Below are 18,556 nucleotides of genomic sequence, written 5' to 3'. Positions count from 1 at the left end.
TAGAGTTAGGTCAACTTCATACCATAGAGCTAGGTCAACTTCATACCATAGAGTTAGGTCAACTTCATACCATAGAGTTAGGTGGTATAGATGGATGCCATGTTGCTGCCTGTGAATGTTTCATCAATAAAGAATGTTCTTTACAAGAGTTCTAATTCTATAAAGTTCTCCAGGTTTAAAAGTCTAGTTAGGCATCATTTGTCAGGTTTGAAACGGAACATTCCTGATGGGCTGTCACATAGGACTGTCTGGAGTGGAGTCTAGACCGTCAGACTGCCCGCTCAGCTTCAGACAGAGGATGGCATCTCAACTGGCACCCTATTCCCTATATAAAGTGCACTACTTTTGACCTGAGCCCTGGTGCTCTGAATAGGTATTAGGGGGCTATTTGGGATGCATTCAGTGTGTGTTTTTATGCCCTATCTCGCTCTCTCCTCACGTCCTTCACCTGGTTTTCCAGCAGAGATTAAAAAAAACGGCAAGTACGACACAGCATAACACCACATGCCCATTGACTGACAAGAGTGTGTGTGTACTGACAGACCAGATTTTCCTGAAGACTCTGAATTTAATTCTCCTGCTCCATCTATTAATACATCCATTCAGTCAGACTGCCATCCTAGAAGTCCTTTCTCCTGGCTGGAGTGATGCAGATGGGTGGCCAGGCAAAGAGCCGATGCCCCAGGCAGGGAGATCTGTCAGGTGGCCAGGCAAAGAGCCGATGCCCCAGGCAGCGAGATCTGTCAGGTGGCCAGGCAAAGAGCCGATGCCCCAGGCAGGAAGATCTGTCAGGTGGCCAGGCAAAGAGCCGATGCCCCAGGCAGGGAGATCTGTCAGGTGGCCAGGCAAAGAGCCGATGCCCCAGACAGGGAGATCTGTCAGGTGGCCAGGCAAAGAGCCGATGCCCCAGGCAGGGAGATCTGTCAGGAGGCCAGGCAAAGAGCCGATGCCCCAGGCAGGAAGATCTGTCAGGTGGCCAGGCAAAGAGCCGATGCCCCAGGCAGGGAGATCTGTCAGGTGGCCAGGCAAAGAGCCGATGCCCCAGGCAGGAAGATCTGTCAGGTGGCCAGGCAAAGAGCCGATGCCCCAGGCAGGAAGATCTGTCAGGTGGCCAGGCAAAGAGCCGATGCCCCAGGCAGGGAGATCTGTCAGGTGGCCAGGCAAAGAGCCGATGCCCCAGGCAGGGAGATCTGTCAGGTGGCCAGGCAAAGAGCCGATGCCCCAGGCAGGGAGATCTGTCAGGTGGCCAGGCAAAGAGCCGATGCCCCAGGCAGGGAGATCTGTCAGGTGGCCAGGCAAAGAGCCGATGCCCCAGGCAGGGAGATCTGTCAGGTGGCCAGGCAAAGAGCCGATGCCCCAGGCAGGGAGATCTGTCAGGTGGCCAGGCAAAGAGCCGATGCCCCAGGCAGGGAGATCTGTCAGGTGGCCAGGCAAAGAGCCGATGCCCCAGGCAGGAAGATCTGTCAGGTGGCCAGGCAAAGAGCCGATGCCCCAGGCAGGAAGATCTGCTAGGAGGCAAATAAGTTGCTGTGCATAGATCTCCTCTGAAACATGAATATTAGAGCCTAGTATAGAAACATGTCTAGACACCTTGCTGTGAAGTAGCCAACCTTATCCATTTGATCCCTAATTCATTCAATTAATAACTTGATAAAAGTGTATGGTTGTAATGTTGCAATATTTTATCTCAGGGGTGGTCAACCATCCTCCAGGATAGTTAGTGGGTGGTCAACCATCCTCCAGCATAGTTACTGGGTGGTCAACCATCCTCCAGCATAGTTACTTGGTGGTCAACCATCCTCCAGCATAGTTACTGGGTGGTCAACCATCCTCCAGCATAGTTACTGGGTGGTCAACCATCCTCCAGGATAGTTACTGGGTGGTCAACCATCCTCCAGGATAGTTACTGGGTGGTCAACCATCCTCCAGGATAGTTACTGGGTGGTCAACCATCCTCCAGGATAGTTACTGGGTGGTCAACCATCCTCCAGCATAGTTACTGGGTGGTCAACCATCTTCCAGGATAGTTACTGGGTGGTCAACCATCCTCCAGCATAGTTACTGGGTGGTCAACCATCCTCCAGCATAGTTACTGGGTGGTCAACCATCCTCCAGGATAGTTACTGGGTGGTCAACCATCCTCCAGGATAGTTACTGGGTGGTCAACCATCCTCCAGGATAGTTACTGGGTGGTCAACCATCCTCCAGCATAGTTACTGGGTGGTCAACCATCTTCCAGGATAGTTACTGGGTGGTCAACCATCCTCCAGCATAGTTACTGGGTTGTCAACCATCCTCCAGCATAGTTACTGGGTGGTCAACCATCCTCCAGGATAGTTACTGGGTGGTCAACCATCCTCCAGCATAGTTACTGGGTGGTCAACCATCCTCCAGGATAGTTACTGGGTGGTCAACCATCCTCCAGCATAGTTACTGGGTGGTCAACCATCCTCCAGGATAGTTACTGGGTGGTCAACCATCCTCCAGCATAGTTACTGGGTGGTCAACCATCCTCCAGCATTGTTACTGGGTGGTCAACCATCTTCCAGGATAGTTACTGGGTGGTCAACCATCCTCCAGGATAGTTACTGGGTGGTCAACCATCCTCCAGCATAGTTACTGGGTGGTCAACCATCCTCCAGCATAGTTACTGGGTGGTCAACCATCCTCCAGCATAGTTACTGGGTGGTCAACCATCCTCCAGGATAGTTACTGGGTGGTCAACCATCCTCCAGCATAGTTACTGGGTGGTCAACCATCCTCCAGCATAGTTACTGGGTGGTCAACCATCCTCCAGCATAGTTACTGGGTGTGCAGCCTTTTATTCCAGCCCTGGTCTAATCCCACTGTAGCCTAAACATCAGCCTTGGTCTAACCCCACTGTAGCCTAAACATCAGCCCTGGTCTAACCCCAGTGTAGCCTAAACATCAGCCCTGGTCTAACATCAGCCCTGGTCTAACCACACTGTAGTCTAAACATCTGCCCTGGTCTAACCACACTGTAGCCTAAACATCAGCCCTGGTCTAACCACACTGTAGCCTAAACATCTGCCCTGGTCTAACCACACTGTAGCCTAACTCAGCCCTGGTCTAACCCCACTGTAGCCTAAACATCAGCCCTGGTCTAACCACACTGTAGCCTAAACATCAGCCCTGGTCTAATCACACTGTAGCCTAACTCAGCCCTGGTCTAACCACACTGTAGCCTAAACATCAGCCTTGGTCTAACCCCAGTGTAGCCTAAACATCAGCCCTGGTCTAACCCCACTGTAGCCTAAACATCAGCCCTGGTCTAACCCCAGTGTAGCCTAAACATCTGCCCTGGTCTAACCACACTGTAGTCTAAACATCAGCCCCGTCCTAACATCAGCCCTGGTCTAACCACACTGTAGCCTAAACATCTGCCCTGGTCTAACCACACTGTAGCCTAACTCAGCCCTGGTCTAACCACACTAGTCTAAACATCTGCCCTGGTCTAACCACACTGTAGTCTAAACATCAGCCTTGGTCTAACCACACTGTAGTCTAAACATCAGCCCCGTCCTAACATCAGCCCTGGTCTAACCACACTGTAGTCTAAACATCAGCCCTGGTCTAATCATAATGTAGCCTAAACATCAGCCTTGGTCTAATCACACTGTAGCCTAAACATCAGCCTTGGTCTAATCACACTGTAGCCTAAACATCAGCCTTGGTCTAATCACACTGTAGCCTAAACATCAGCTGCTCATCATGACCTTGATAAGCAGTGTTTCAGGGCTCTACTGCATAAATGTCAGTGTGTGTATTTCGGGGGAACAAAGGCTAATGGACCGACTTGGAAAAACACAGCTCCTGTACTTCTTTCATCCCAAGTCAAACATTGTATACAATTACGTGTGTGTCCTAGAATGGCCCCCTATTCCCTATATAGTGCACTAGTTTTGACCAGCACCCAGCCATTTGGGATGCGGCCCACATCTTGTACAGTATTTTTACTGTTGGTAGCAGCACAACACAACATGGTAGCAACACAACACGGTAGCAGCACAACATGGTAGCAACACAACATGGTAGCAACACAACATAACAACATGGTAGCAACACAACATAACAACATGGTAGCAGCACAACACAACAACAACATGGTAGCAACACAACACATGGTCGCAACACAACATAACAACAACATGGTAGCAACACAACATGGTAGCAGCACAACACAACACAACATGGTAGCAGCACAACATGGTAGCAACACAACACAACACAACATGGTAGCAGCACAACATGGTAGCAGCACAACATGGTAGCAACACAACATGGTAGCAACACAACATGGTAGCAGCACAACATGGTAGCAACACAACATAACAACATGGTAGCAACACAACATAACAACATGGTAGCAACACAACACAACAACAACATGGTAGCAACACAACACATGGTCGCAACACAACATAACAACAACATGGTAGCAACACAACATGGTAGCAGCACAAAACATGGTCGCAACACAACATAACAACAACATGGTAGCACCACAACATGGTAGCAGCACAAAACATGGTACAAACAGTATTGGGCTAACAAAACGATCAACCCTGTTCAATGGAAGATAACTGCCTGGGATACAAATCTCTCATTATGTCTATCTGACCACTACAAAGACAGACAGTGAGGATCACAAACAGAGATTGTGGTGTGGTGTGTGTGTGAAAGTCAACTGCCTCCCTGCCCGGCAGTCTGCCTCCCTGCCCGGCAGTCTGCCTCCCTGCCCGGCAGTCTGCCTCCCTGCCCGTCTGGCTATGTGTCTGCCTGGAACCCTGCCTGAAACCCTGCTGTCTGTCAGCCTGGAACCCTGCTGCCTGTCTGCCTGGAACCCTGCTGTCTGGAACCTTGCTGGCTGGCTGGCTGTCTGGAACCTTGCTGTCTGCCTGCCTGGAACCCTGCTGTCTGCCTGCCTGGAACCCTGCTGTCTGCCTGCCTGGAACCCTGCTGTCTGCCTGCCTGGAACCCTGCTGTCTGCCTGCCTGGAACCCTGCTGTCTGCCTGCCTGGAACCCTGCTGTCTGCCTGCCTGGAACCCTGCTGTCTGCCTGCCTGGAACCCTGCTGTCTGCCTGTCTGGAACCCTGCTGTCTGTCTGGAACCCTGCTGTCTGTCTGGAACCCTGCTGCCTGTCCGGAACCCTGCTGCCTGTCCGGAACCCTGCTGCCTGTCCGGAACCCTGCTGTCTGTCCGGAACCCTGCTGTCTGTCCGGAACCCTGCTGTCTGTCCCATTTATGCCTCATGTGTAGAGGCAGGAATGCACCACCGCCCTGTTCCCGGACTAAGACAACTATCACTAGACCTTGTACTTGAGCCTTATCACAGGCAGACCGGCCCAGATGGTAGACTGCCCTTGACACACACACACACAACCTATAATATACACACACACACACACACAACCTATAAGACATATACAGTTGAGGTTGGTAGTTTACATACATCTTAGCCAAATACATTTAAAAACTCAGTTTTTCACAAGCCCTGACATTTAATCCTAGGAAAAATTCCCCGTCTTAGGTCAGTTAGGATCAGAACTATTTTAAGAATGTGAAATGTCAGAATAATAGTAGAGAGAATGATTTATTTCAGCTTTTATTTAAATCACACTCCCAGTGGGTCAGAAGTTTACATACACTCAATTAGTATTTGGTAGCATTGCCTTTAAAATTGTTTAACTTGGGTCAAACGTTTCGGGTAGCCTTCCACGAGCTTCCCACAATAAGTTGGGTGAATTTTGGCCCATTCCTCCTGACAGAGCTGGTGTAACTGAGTCAGGTTTGTAGGCCTCCTTGCTCTCGCACGCTTTTTCAGTTCTGCCAACAAATGTTCTATAGGATTGAGGTCAGGGCTTTGTGATGGCCACTCCAATACCTTGACATTGTTGTCCTTAAGCCATTTTGCCACAACTTTGGAAGTATGCTTGGGGTCATTGTCCATTTGGAAGACCCATTTGCGACCAAGCTTTAACTTCCTGACTGATGTCTTGAGATGTTGCTTCAATATATCTACATAATTTTCCTCCCTTATGATGCCATCTATTTTGTGAAGTGCACCAGTCCCTCCTGCAGCAAAGCACCCCCACAACATGATGCTGACACCCCCGTGCTTCACGGTTGGGATGGCGTTCTTCGGCTTGCAAGCATCCCCTTTTTCCTCCAAACATAACGATGGTCATTATGGCCAAACAGTTCTATTGTTGTTTCATCAGACCAGAGAACATTTCTCCAAAAAGTATGATCTTTGTCCCCATGTGCAGTTGCAAACCGTAGTCTGGCTTTTTTTAATGGCGTTTTTGGAGCAGTGGCTTCTTCCTTGCTGAGTGGACTTTCAGGTTATGTCGATATAGGACTCGTTTTACTGTGGATATAGATACTTTTGTAGCGGTTTCCTCCAGCATCTTCACATGGTCCTTTGCTGTTGTTCTGGGATTGATTTGCACCTTTCACACCAAAGTACATTCATCTCTAGGAGACAGAACGTGTCTCCTTCCTGAGCAGTATGACGGCTGCGTGGTCCCACAGTGTTTATACTTGCATACTATTGTTTGTACAGATGAACGTGGTACATTCAGGCTTTGGAAATGGCTCTCAAGCATGAATCAGACTTGGTCTACAATTTTTTTTTCTGAGGTCTTGGCTGATTTCTTTTGATTTTCCCATGCAAAGAAGCACTGAGTTTGAAGGTAGGCCTTGAAATATATCCACAGGTACACCTCCAATTTTCTCAAATTATGTCAATTAGCCTATCAGAAGCTACTAAAGCCATTACATATTTTGGGGGAATTTTCCAAGCTGTTTAAAGGCACAATCAACTAGGTGTATGTACACTTCTGACCCACTGGAATTGTGATACAGTGAAATATAAGTGAAATAATCTGGTCTGTAAACAATTGTTGGGAGAATTACTTGTGTCATGCACGAAGTAGATGTCTTAACTGACTTGCCAAAACTATAGTTTGTTAACAAGAAATTTGTGGAGTGGTTGAAGAACAAGTTTTAATGACTCCGACCTAAGTGTATGTAAACTTCCGACTTCAACTGTACACACTCCCACAACACAGACACACACAGTAACACACACTAAGGCCAACCTAAACCGTACTGAACTGGGTCGGATGTTTTCTTTCCACATCGTCCCATCCAGCAGGATTCCAGCCAATACAGTGGAGGGTAACCGGGCCAGCACAGTACAGCTGGGTTTGGTGAGAAGTACCGGGCCAGCACAGTACAGCTGGGTTTGGTGAGAAGTACCGGGCCAGCACAGTACAGCTGGGTTTGGTGAGAAGTACCGGGCCAGCACAGTACAGCTGGGTTTGGTGAGAAGTACCGGGCCAGCACAGTACAGCTGGGTTTGGTGAGAAGTACCGGGCCAGCACAGTACAGCTGGGTTTGGTGAGAAGTACCGGGCCAGCACAGTACAGCTGGGTTTGTGAGGTCCATGGTCATTCCGAGCCCTAATGAGAAGACGGTTTAACAGATTTGTAGCCCGTTGGAGCTAGCTGTGTGTGTTTTTTTTATTTTATAAATCACACACACACACACACACACACACACACACACACACCTTGTGTAATTGATGAGCCAGTGTTCTTGGTATGGTCATAGTGTAATAAGATAGTGGTTGTTGTGCCAGAGGAGAGACTTCAAACCAACTCTGACATCTTGACAGCTCTGCTAACGTCTCTGAAATAGACCGTCACTAATCAGTGTTTTCCACAAGCACATAGGCTAGGCAGGCAAATGGAAAAAGTAGCCCGTAAAGATGAAGTAAATTACCTGGAAATAACACTGATCCGTGTTTTGGTGTGTTTACAGTGTTAGTTTCATCAGCTGTTGTATAATATATAAAACATAGGGAGGGACAGGCATTTGACAGTATGGACTTTTAAAAGAATCCTGTAAGAGTCAGCTGACTTCCACAGGCTTCCTTCCTTTTAAGAGGCCCTTTCCTCAGTAATACAGGTGCGATTGAAGCAGGTGTTTAACATGGTCCCTTTCCTCAGTAATACAGGTGTTAAACATGGTCCCTTTCCTCAGTAATACAGGTGTTAAACATGGTCCCTTTCCTTAGTAATACAGGTGATAAACATGGTCCCTTTCCTCAGTAATACAGGTACGATTGAAGCAGGTGTTAAACATGGTCCATTTCCTTAGTAATACAGGTGATAAACATGGTCCCTTTCCTCAGTAATACAGGTACGATTGAAGCAGGTGTTAAACATGGTCCCTTTCCTCAGTAATACAGGTACGATTGAAGCAGGTGTTAAACATGGTCCATTTCCTTAGTAATACAGGTGATAAACATGGTCCCTTTCCTCAGTAATACAGGTACGATTGAAGCAGGTGTTAAACATGGTCCCTTTCCTCAGTAATACAGGTACGATTGAAGCAGGTGTTAAACATGGTCCATTTCCTTAGTAATACAGGTGATAAACATGGTCCCTTTCCTCAGTAATACAGGTACGATTGAAGCAGGTGATAAACATGGTCCCTTTCCTCAGTAATACAGGTACGATTGAAGCAGGTGTTAAACATGGTCCCTTTCCTCAGTAATACAGGTACGATTGAAGCAGGTGTTAAACATGGTCCCTTTCCTCAGTAATACAGGTGTTAAACATGGTCCCTTTCCTCAGTAATACAGGTACGATTGAAGCAGGTGTTAAACATGGTCCCTTTCCTCAGTAATACAGGTGCGATTGAAGCAGGTGTTAAACATGGTCCCTTTCCTCAGTAATACAGGTGCGATTGAAGCAGGTGTTAAACATGGTCCCTTTCCTCAGTAATACAGGTACGATTGAAGCAGGTGTTAAACATGGTCCCTTTCCTCAGTAATACAGGTGTGATTGAAGCAGGTGTTAAACATGGTCCCTTTCCTCAGTAATACAGGTGCGATTGAAGCAGGTGTTAAACATGGTCCCTTTCCTCAGTAATACAGGTACGATTGAAGCAGGTGTTAAACATGGTCCCTTTCCTCAGTAATACAGGTACGATTGAAGCAGGTGTTAAACATGGTCCCTTTCCTCAGTAATACAGGTACGATTGAAGCAGGTGTTAAACATGGTCCCTTTCCTCAGTAACACAGGTGCGATTCAAGCAGGTGTTAAACATGGTCCCTTTCCTCAGTAATACAGGTACGATTGAAGCAGGTAATAAACATGGTCCCTTTCCTCAGTAATACAGGTACGATTGAAGCAGGTGTTAAACATGGTCCCTTTCCTCAGTAATACAGGTGTTAAACATGGTCCCTTTCGTCAGTAATACAGGTGCGATTGAAACAGGTGTTAAACATGGTCCCTTTCCTCAGTAATACAGGTACGATTGAAGCAGGTGTTAAACATGGTCCCTTTCCTCAGTAATACAGGTACGATTGAAGCAGGTGTTAAACATGGTCCCTTTCCTCAGTAATACAGGTGTGATTGAAGCAGGTGTTAAACATGGTCCCTTTCCTCAGTAATACAGGTACGATTGAAGCAGGTGTTAAACATGGTCCCTTTCCTCAGTAATACAGGTACGATTGAAGCAGGTGTTAAACATGGTCCCTTTCCTCAGTAATACAGGTGTGATTGAAGCAGGTGTTAAACATGGTCCCTTTCCTCAGTAATACAGGTACGATTGAAGCAGGTAATAAACATGGTCCCTTTCCTCAGTAATACAGGTACGATTGAAGCAGGTGTTAAACATGGTCCCTTTCCTCAGTAATACAGGTGCGATTGAAGCAGGTGTTAAACATGGTCCCTTTCCTCAGTAATACAGGTGTTAAACATGGTCCCTTTCGTCAGTAATACAGGTGCGATTGAAACAGGTGTTAAACATGGTCCCTTTCCTCAGTAATACAGGTACGATTGAAGCAGGTGTTAAACATGGTCCCTTTCCTCAGTAATACAGGTACGATTGAAGCAGGTGTTAAACATGGTCCCTTTCCTCAGTAATACAGGTGTGATTGAAGCAGGTGTTAAACATGGTCCCTTTCCTCAGTAATACAGGTACGATTGAAGCAGGTGTTAAACATGGTCCCTTTCCTCAGTAATACAGGTACGATTGAAGCAGGTGTTAAACATGGTCCCTTTCCTCAGTAATACAGGTGTGATTGAAGCAGGTGTTAAACATGGTCCCTTTCCTCAGTAATACAGGTGCGATTGAAGCAGGTGTTAAACATGGTCCCTTTCCTCAGTAATACAGGTACGATTGAAGCAGGTGTTAAACATGGTCCCTTTCCTCAGTAATACAGGTGTTAAACATGGTCCCTTTCGTCAGTAATACAGGTGCGATTGAAACAGGTGTTAAACATGGTCCCTTTCCTCAGTAATACAGGTACGATTGAAGCAGGTGTTAAACATGGTCCCTTTCCTCAGTAATACAGGTACGATTGAAGCAGGTGTTAAACATGGTCCCTTTCCTCAGTAATACAGGTGTGATTGAAGCAGGTGTTAAACATGGTCCCTTTCCTCAGTAATACAGGTGCGATTGAAGCAGGTGTTAAACATGGTCCCTTTCCTCAGTAATACAGGTACGATTGAAGCAGGTGTTAAACATGGTCCCTTTCCTCAGTAATACAGGTACGATTGAAGCAGGTGTTAAACATGGTCCCTTTCCTCAGTAATACAGGTGTGATTGAAGCAGGTGTTAAACATGGTCCCTTTCCTCAGTAATACAGGTGCGATTGAAGCAGGTGTTAAACATGGTCCCTTTCCTCAGTAATACAGGTGCGATTGAAGCAGGTGTTAAACATGGTCCCTTTCCTCAGTAATACAGGTACGATTGAAGCAGGTGTTAAACATGGTCCCTTTCCTCAGTAATACAGGTACGATTGAAGCAGGTGTTAAACATGGTCCCTTTCCTCAGTAATACAGGTGCGATTGAAGCAGGTGTTAAACATGGTCCCTTTCCTCAGTAATACAGGTACGATTGAAGCAGGTGTTAAACATGGTCTTTACGACACAACGCAGCAGTTGACGACTCCATTGTGGGACACTTTGATTAAAATCAACAGACCTATAAATCGATATCTTTGTCGATAACACATCAGTACATTTCAAACAATTCAAATCTGTTTTTCTTTGACCATATTTGGGACCAGAGTGAGGCTCTCGCTCCGCTAGCCTGCCTACTGCAGCGAGGAGGGATTCACCTTCTTCATCAAAATGCTTTCATCATTTATCTGCAGATAAAAATCGCCCCCCAAAAAAAACGACTACCGGTATGCAAATGAGGGAGCCGAATGAACAGCTCTCTTACCGATGCGATTCGGTCGGCTACTGACGTGTCACTCTATTCAACGTCCCTGTCTGGGATGTTCTGATGGACTGTATGTCAAAAATACAAAATCGAGATCTTTCATTTAATCGTCCGAACGCAATACCATGGACATACGTGGTATGATTTATGAACGGCAAGGCGATAGGACATGGACTTTTATTCAGTCAGTTTGACACCTTTTTATGAACTAGTCAAGGTTGTTGTTCATTAATCAAAGCACAGAGAACAGCCTATGGGGGCCACCACTCCGTGGCTGCATATGAAACACGCCACGGTACAACTAACCCCCCCCCAGAATTTCTACTGGCCTGGACATGTTGTTGTTCATTAATGTATTGGGGTCATGCAGGGCCTACAGGTTGACATGCTGTCTCTCTATAGAGTGAGGAGGAGGAGTCTACCCTGGTGAGGAGGAGGAGTCGACAGTAGTGAGGAGGAGGAGTCTACCGTAGTGAGGAGGAGGAGTCTACCGTAGTGAGGGGGAGGAGTCTACCGTAGTGAGGAGGTGGAGTCTACCGTAGTGAGGAGGAGGAGTCTACCGTAGTGAGGAGGAGGAGTCTACCCTGTATGGAAGAGAAGTCTACCCTGTATGGAAGAGACTTCCCCATTCAGTTTCTGTATTCAGGTTCACTAAAACATCGTTTTAATCTTAGTTTTGCTATTGACAGTTACAGCTGATTATGATCTATGGACTATAGAAGAGGTCTATCGTAGACTTCAAGACTGACTATGAAGATGTGATCTCTAGTCAGGTCTCTAGACTAGACCAACTCTTTCAGTTGATGGCACCAGTATGATTTGGTCACACCAACAATGACCTTGTGTCTCATAACGTGCCTGCATTCCATCCAGAACCAGGCTAATAAATGAATAGCCATCTTTTAAATTAGCATTCCTTTACCGGGCTTGATCTTCAGGTACATTTGCCAGTGGAAAACGGATGATTAACTCATCATTTAAAATGTTGCCATCTTTAATTTGTACCCTTCATAAAAAAATAATTACAATTTAATTTGACAATATCATATTTACATTGATTGTTGGGAGGGGGGGACTTGTTATTGTTAGTGATTTTGAACAGTTACTAAAGGTGTAGGGCCCTATAAAATCAGTTTAATCTATTGGCAAAATATATTTTCACAGTTTTATTTTTCACAGTTTCTGAGTTCCTAGTTTCAGCTTTTTACTAAAAAAATATATATTTAAAAAAACATTTTTTTTATAGAACATCCATCTTTTCTAGTTTTTCAAAGTCCACAACCATGCTTAAACCACATCAGGAGACTACATCTGGGAACAAACAACAACAAAAAATTGGACAGTGTACTTGCTCTGTTAAACGGTGTACTTGCTCTGTTAAACGGTGTACTTGCTCTGTTAAACGGTGTACTTGCTCTGTTAAACGGTGTACTTGCTCTGTTAAACGGTGTACTTGCTCTGTTAAACGGTGTACTTGCTCTGTTAAACGGTGTACTTGCTCTGTTAAACGGTGTACTTGCTCTGACCCTCTCTGGTACCATTTTCTAAATGACGCATAATATTGTATATTACCCACACAAAGTACAATTCAGTTTCAAAACGAAGTCCTACAAACACATGCGTAGTACCGTTAGAAAGGTAAGAACTGAGGGGTTCTGATAAAGGTCGCAGAAACAATGTGACTAAACTTTAGAAAATAGAAATACCTTATTTACATTTGTTTTTTATACATTTGCACAATTTTTTAAATATTTTTTGACTTAGTTATTACAGATGTGTGTAGATTGATGAGATTTTTGTTATTGTCTAATCCATTTAAGAATAAGGATGTAACGTAACAAAATACGGAAAAAGTCAAAAGGTTTTTGAATAATTTCCGAATGCAATGTAGGCCTACTTTGGAGTCGATATTTAAATTGGGCAAATTTTGGGGGGAAAGCTTTTATCAATTTTCACACAACAGTGCATGATGACTGAATTACGTATCGCAAAAAAGATTCAAACAGGACTTCGGACAAACTTTTTGAATACCACCCCCCAGCCCAACTCCGTTACTCCAGTACCCCCCCCCCCAACAGCCCAACTCCGTTACTCCAGTACCCCCCCCCCCAACAGCCCAACTCCGTTCCTCCAGTACCCCCCCCCCAACAGCCCAACTCCGTTCCTCCAGTACCCCCCCCCCAACAGCCCAACTCCGTTCCTCCAGTACCCCCCCCCAACAGCCCAACTCCGTTCCTCCAGTACCCCCCCCCCCCAACAGCCCAACTCCGTTCCTCCAGTACCCCCCCCCCCAAACAGCCCAACTCCGTTCCTCCAGTACCCCCCCCAACAGCCCAACTCCGTTCCTCCAGTACCCCCCCCAACAGCCCAACTCCGTTCCTCCAGTACCCCCCCCCAACAGCCCAACTCCGTTCCTCCAGTACCCCCCCCCAACAGCCCAACTCCGTTCCTCCAGTACCCCCCCCCCCAACAGCCCAACTCCGTTCCTCCAGTACCCCCCCAACAGCCCAACTCCGTTCCTCCAGTACCCCCCCAACAGCCCAACTCCGTTCCTCCAGTACCCCCCCAACAGCCCAACTCCGTTCCTCCAGTACCCCCCCCCAACAGCCCAACTCCGTTCCTCCAGTACCCCCCCCAACAGCCCAACTCCGTTCCTCCAGTACCCCCCCCCAACAGCCCAACTCCGTTCCTCCAGTACCCCCCCCAACAGCCCAACTCCGTTCCTCCAGTACCCCCCCCCAACAGCCCAACTCCGTTCCTCCAGTACCCCCCCAACAGCCCAACTCCGTTCCTCCAGTACCCCCCCCCCAACAGCCCAACTCCGTTCCTCCAGTACCCCCCCAACAGCCCAACTCCGTTCCTCCAGTACCCCCCCCCAACAGCCCAACTCCGTTCCTCCAGTACCCCCCCAACAGCCCAACTCCGTTCCTCCAGTACCCCCCCCCCCCAACAGCCCAACTCCGTTCCTCCAGTACCCCCCCAACAGCCCAACTCCGTTCCTCCAGTACCCCCCCCCAACAGCCCAACTCCGTTCCTCCAGTACCCCCCCAACAGCCCAACTCCGTTCCTCCAGTACCCCCCCCCCCCCAACAGCCCAACTCCGTTCCTCCAGTACCCCCCCCCCCCCCAACAGCCCAACTCCGTTCCTCCAGTACCCCCCCCAACAGCCCAACTCCGTTCCTCCAGTACCCCCCCCAACAGCCCAACTCCGTTCCTCCAGTACCCCCCCCAACAGCCCAACTCCGTTCCTCCAGTACCCCCCCCAACAGCCCAACTCCGTTCCTCCAGTACCCCCCCAACAGCCCAACTCCGTTCCTCCAGTACCCCCCCCAACAGCCCAACTCCGTTCCTCCAGTACCCCCCCCCAACAGCCCAACTCCGTTTCTCCAGTACCCCCCCAACAGCCCAACTCCGTTTCTCCAGTACCCCCCCAACAGCCCAACTCCGTTCCTCCAGTACCCCCCCCCAACAGCCCAACTCCGTTCCTCCAGTACCCCCCCAACAGCCCAACTCCGTTCCTCCAGTACCCCCCCAACAGCCCAACTCCGTTCCTCCAGTACCCCCCCCAACAGCCCAACTCCGTTCCTCCAGTACCCCCCCCCCAACAGCCCAACTCCGTTCCTCCAGTACCCCCCCCAACAGCCCAACTCCGTTCCTCCAGTACCCCCCCCAACAGCCCAACTCCGTTCCTCCAGTACCCCCCCCAACAGCCCAACAACGTTCCTCCAGTACCCCCCCCAACAGCCCAACTCCGTTCCTCCAGTACCCCCCCCAACAGCCCAACAACGTTCCTCCAGTACCCCCCCCAACAGCCCAACTCCGTTCCTCCAGTACCCCCCCCAACAGCCCAACTCCGTTCCTCCAGTACCCCCCCCCCAACAGCCCAACTCCGTTCCTCCAGTACCCCCCCCAACAGCCCAACTCCGTTCCTCCAGTACCCCCCCCAACAGCCCAACTCCGTTCCTCCAGTACCCCCCCCAACAGCCCAACAACGTTCCTCCAGTACCCCCCCCAACAGCCCAACTCCGTTCCTCCAGTACCCCCCCCAACAGCCCAACAACGTTCCTCCAGTACCCCCCCCAACAGCCCAACAAATACCCATTGCTGTTTGAATACATCTTGATAATAAAAAATTTAAAAAGCTAAAATGTGAACCAGAGACGTGACCCCAAACGTGACCCCAAAAAACAAAGTTTCACCCAAGCAACAACATTTTAAAAATTGGTGTTGCACTGTCAAGTCATGGGGTCACAAATGCAAGTGTTTTGGTCGCAGTTTTGAGCCCTGATAGAACAGGTTCAAGGAAAGAGAGAGAGAGAGACCAACACCGTGCAACTGGACAGGATATAGGCCTTTAAATCGCTGATCATCACCCAGCTTTACAGCTAGCCAAGTGGCAGGGCTGCTTTTTGTTGTTGTAAGTTGTTTTTTTTTTTAATTCAGGAGTGGGCCTTTAAATGGAAAAAGGAGAGGCCTGGCACATACCGAGAACCACAAAAGGATTCAGAGCTATACTGCTCATCATTTACCTCAGCGGTTCAAATCATACCCGTGTCCCAACAGGCACCCTATTCCCTATTTAGTGCACTACTTTTGACAAGGCCCCATAGTGCTCTGGTCAAACGTAGTGCACTACATCGGGTGCCATGTAGGACTGAACCCATGACTGGGGAGGAGTTTACGCTCCTAGGCCCCAACATAGCCCCTAACAAGTTCCTCTGTCAGCTGCTCACAAGTCACAATGTCTACAGGGCCCCCTCCGGAGTTTCTCCCTCCTGACCATGTGAGACCTGCAGGAAACACTCCAGACCCGACTCATGACTGTGCTCTGTGCCTACAGAGAACCTACAAGCCTTTCATGTTGGGACGAGTCCTACCTTAGGCTAAAGGCACTTGATAGTGTACAGATCAATAGATTCATTGTTAACTACGTGATCACGCTTAGTGCACGGTGTTTTGACGCCTGTGAGCCCTGTGCACCCTGCTTCTTTAAAACACAACGTTCCTAGAAGCAGTCAGAAGTGTACACGGGAAGCCCCACAGTTAAAGGGATAGTACGACATTTTGGCAAAAAAAAAACATTTTTAAAAAGCTAGCATGCTAGCTGTTCCTGTAGACTTCCAGTCATTGTGCTAACACTAGTTAGCAATGGCTCCAGAAACTACCTTCAACTTCCATGAGTATCCATGAGTTAATCCCCCCTTCTACTTACCCAGAGTCAGATTAAAACTGCAAAAATCCCTTTAATATTACAACGGCTGCGTAATGCAAGAATACGCCTGGACGTCACAGGGGCCGCCTCCCTGGGCGTCACAGGGGCCGCCTCCCTGCGCGTCACAGGGGCCGCCTCCCTGCGCGTCACAGGGGCCGCCTCCCTGCGCGTCACAGGGGCCGCCTCCCTGCGCGTCACAGGGGCCGCCTCCCTGCGCGTCACAGGGGCCGCCTCCCTGGGCGTCACAGGGGCCGCCTCCCTGGGCGTCACAGGGGCCGCCTCCCTGCGCGTCACAGGGGCCGCCTCCCTGCGCGTCACAGGGGCCGCCTCCCTGGGCGTCACAGGGGCCGCCTCCCTGGGCGTCACAGGGGCCGCCTCCCTGGGCGTCACAGGGGCCGCCTCCCTGGGCGTCACAGGGGCCGCCTCCCTGGACGTCACAGGGGCCGCCTCCCTGGACGTCACAGGGGCCGCCTCCCTGGACGTCACAGGGGCCGCCTCCCTGGACGTCACAGGGGCCGCCTCCCTGGACGTCACAGGGGCCGCCTCCCTGGACGTCACAGGGGCCGCCTCCCTGGACGTCACAGGGGCCGCCTCCCTGGACGTCACAGGGGCCGCCTCCCTGGACGTCACAGGGGCCGCCTCCCTGGACGTCACAGGGGCCGCCTCCCTGGACGTCACAGGGGCCGCCTCCCTGGACGTCACAGGGGCCGCCTCCCTGGACTGGGGTGGTTCTGCCGTCTGACTGGGTGGTTCTGACTGGGGTGGTTCTGACTGGGTGGTTCTGACTGGGGTGGTTCTGACTGGGGTGGTTCTGACTGGGGTGGTTCTGCCGTCTGACTGGGTGGTTCTGACTGGGGTGGTTCTGACTGGGTGGTTCTGACTGGGGTGGTTCTGACTGGGGTGGTTCTGCCGCCTGGTCTGACTGGGTGGTTCTGCCGTCTGACTGGGTGGTTCTGCCGTCTGACTGGGTGGTTCTGCCGTCTGACTGGGTGGTTCTGACGTCTGGTCTGACTGGGGTGGTTCTGCCGTCTGGTCTGACTGGGTGGTTCTGCTGTCTGGTCTGATGACCTGGGTCTTCTTCATTAGTCACCAAGCATAAGACAACAGACTGAATCAGGGAAGGACGGATCTACCTGAAGTTTTCCAATGAAACACTTAATTTTCCGTTCAGTTGCAAAACGTTTAGCTACGGTGCGCACTAATGAACATGAGGGCTAGAGAGGCAGGCAGGGAGAGGTGTGCCTGGGACATGGTGCACTTCAGGTCCTCTGAACGATCACAAAGAAGATGTATAAAGTAGCACACTGTGTCCCACGGGAGGGTTGGTGGCACCTTAATCAGGGAGGACAGGCTCGTGGTAATGACTGGAGCGGAATAAGTGGAATGGTATCAAACACATCAGAACACATGGTTTCCATATGGTTGCTGCCATTCGCTACGTTCCAACTGCTGTGTTCATGTTCATGTGCAGAGCACATGGGACCGCCTGAAATGGCCCAGTGACGTCCGGGTTTGGCCGATGTAGGCCGTCATTGTAAATAAGAATTTGCTCTTACCTGACTTGCCTAGTTCAATAAAGGCTAAATTAAATAATTACATATGAATCAATGCCATTATTCTCTGGTGTTAAAACTGTCTGTACGTCTGCTGCTGTGGTTGTGTCCCCACTAAGTATCGCCCAGTGCCAGGTCAGGCCTCCCTACGTACTGCCCAGTACCAGGTCAGGCCTCCCTACGTACTGCCCGGTACCAGGTCAGGCCTCCCTACGTACTGCCCGGTACCAGGTCAGGCCTCCCTACGTACTGCCCGGTACCAGGTCAGGCCTCCCTACGTACTGCCCGGTACCAGGTCAGGCCTCCCTACGTACTGCCCGGTACCAGGTCAGGCCTCCCTACGTACTGCCCGGTACCAGGTCAGGCCTCCCTACGTACTGCCCGGTACCAGGTCAGGCCTCCCTACGTACTGCCCAGTGCTAGGTCAGGCCTCCCTACGTACTGCCCAGTACCAGGTCAGGCCTCCCTACGTACGTCCCAGTACTAGGTCAGGCCTCCCTACGTACGTCCCAGTACTAGGTC

General features: G+C 49.6%; 1 protein-coding gene and 1 long non-coding RNA gene across 5 annotated transcripts in view; one reads left to right on the top strand and one right to left on the bottom strand.

Annotated features, from left to right (window-relative positions):
* The window catches only part of LOC110511547 (high affinity cAMP-specific and IBMX-insensitive 3',5'-cyclic phosphodiesterase 8A), a 208,778-nt gene that overhangs the window by 184,560 nt on the left and 5,662 nt on the right, over window positions 1-18,556 (bottom strand). The window lies entirely within an intron of this gene.
* On the top strand, window positions 9,713-10,710 carry LOC118964971. 2 transcript variants are annotated; one of them, XR_005052286.1, is made up of 3 exons: window positions 9,713-9,753; window positions 9,837-10,262; window positions 10,444-10,710. It is a non-coding gene; the product is annotated as an uncharacterized LOC118964971 (long non-coding RNA). The 2 variants fall into 2 exon arrangements; XR_005052287.1 differs by lacking the exon at window positions 10,444-10,710 and adding an exon at window positions 10,346-10,387.

This window comes from Oncorhynchus mykiss, chromosome 6 (genome assembly GCF_013265735.2).
Source record: "Oncorhynchus mykiss isolate Arlee chromosome 6, USDA_OmykA_1.1, whole genome shotgun sequence".
Taxonomy (NCBI): Eukaryota; Metazoa; Chordata; class Actinopteri; order Salmoniformes; family Salmonidae; genus Oncorhynchus; species Oncorhynchus mykiss.
The sequence above is the reverse complement of the archived record's forward strand: the minus strand, read 5'-3'. Positions and strand labels throughout refer to the sequence as shown.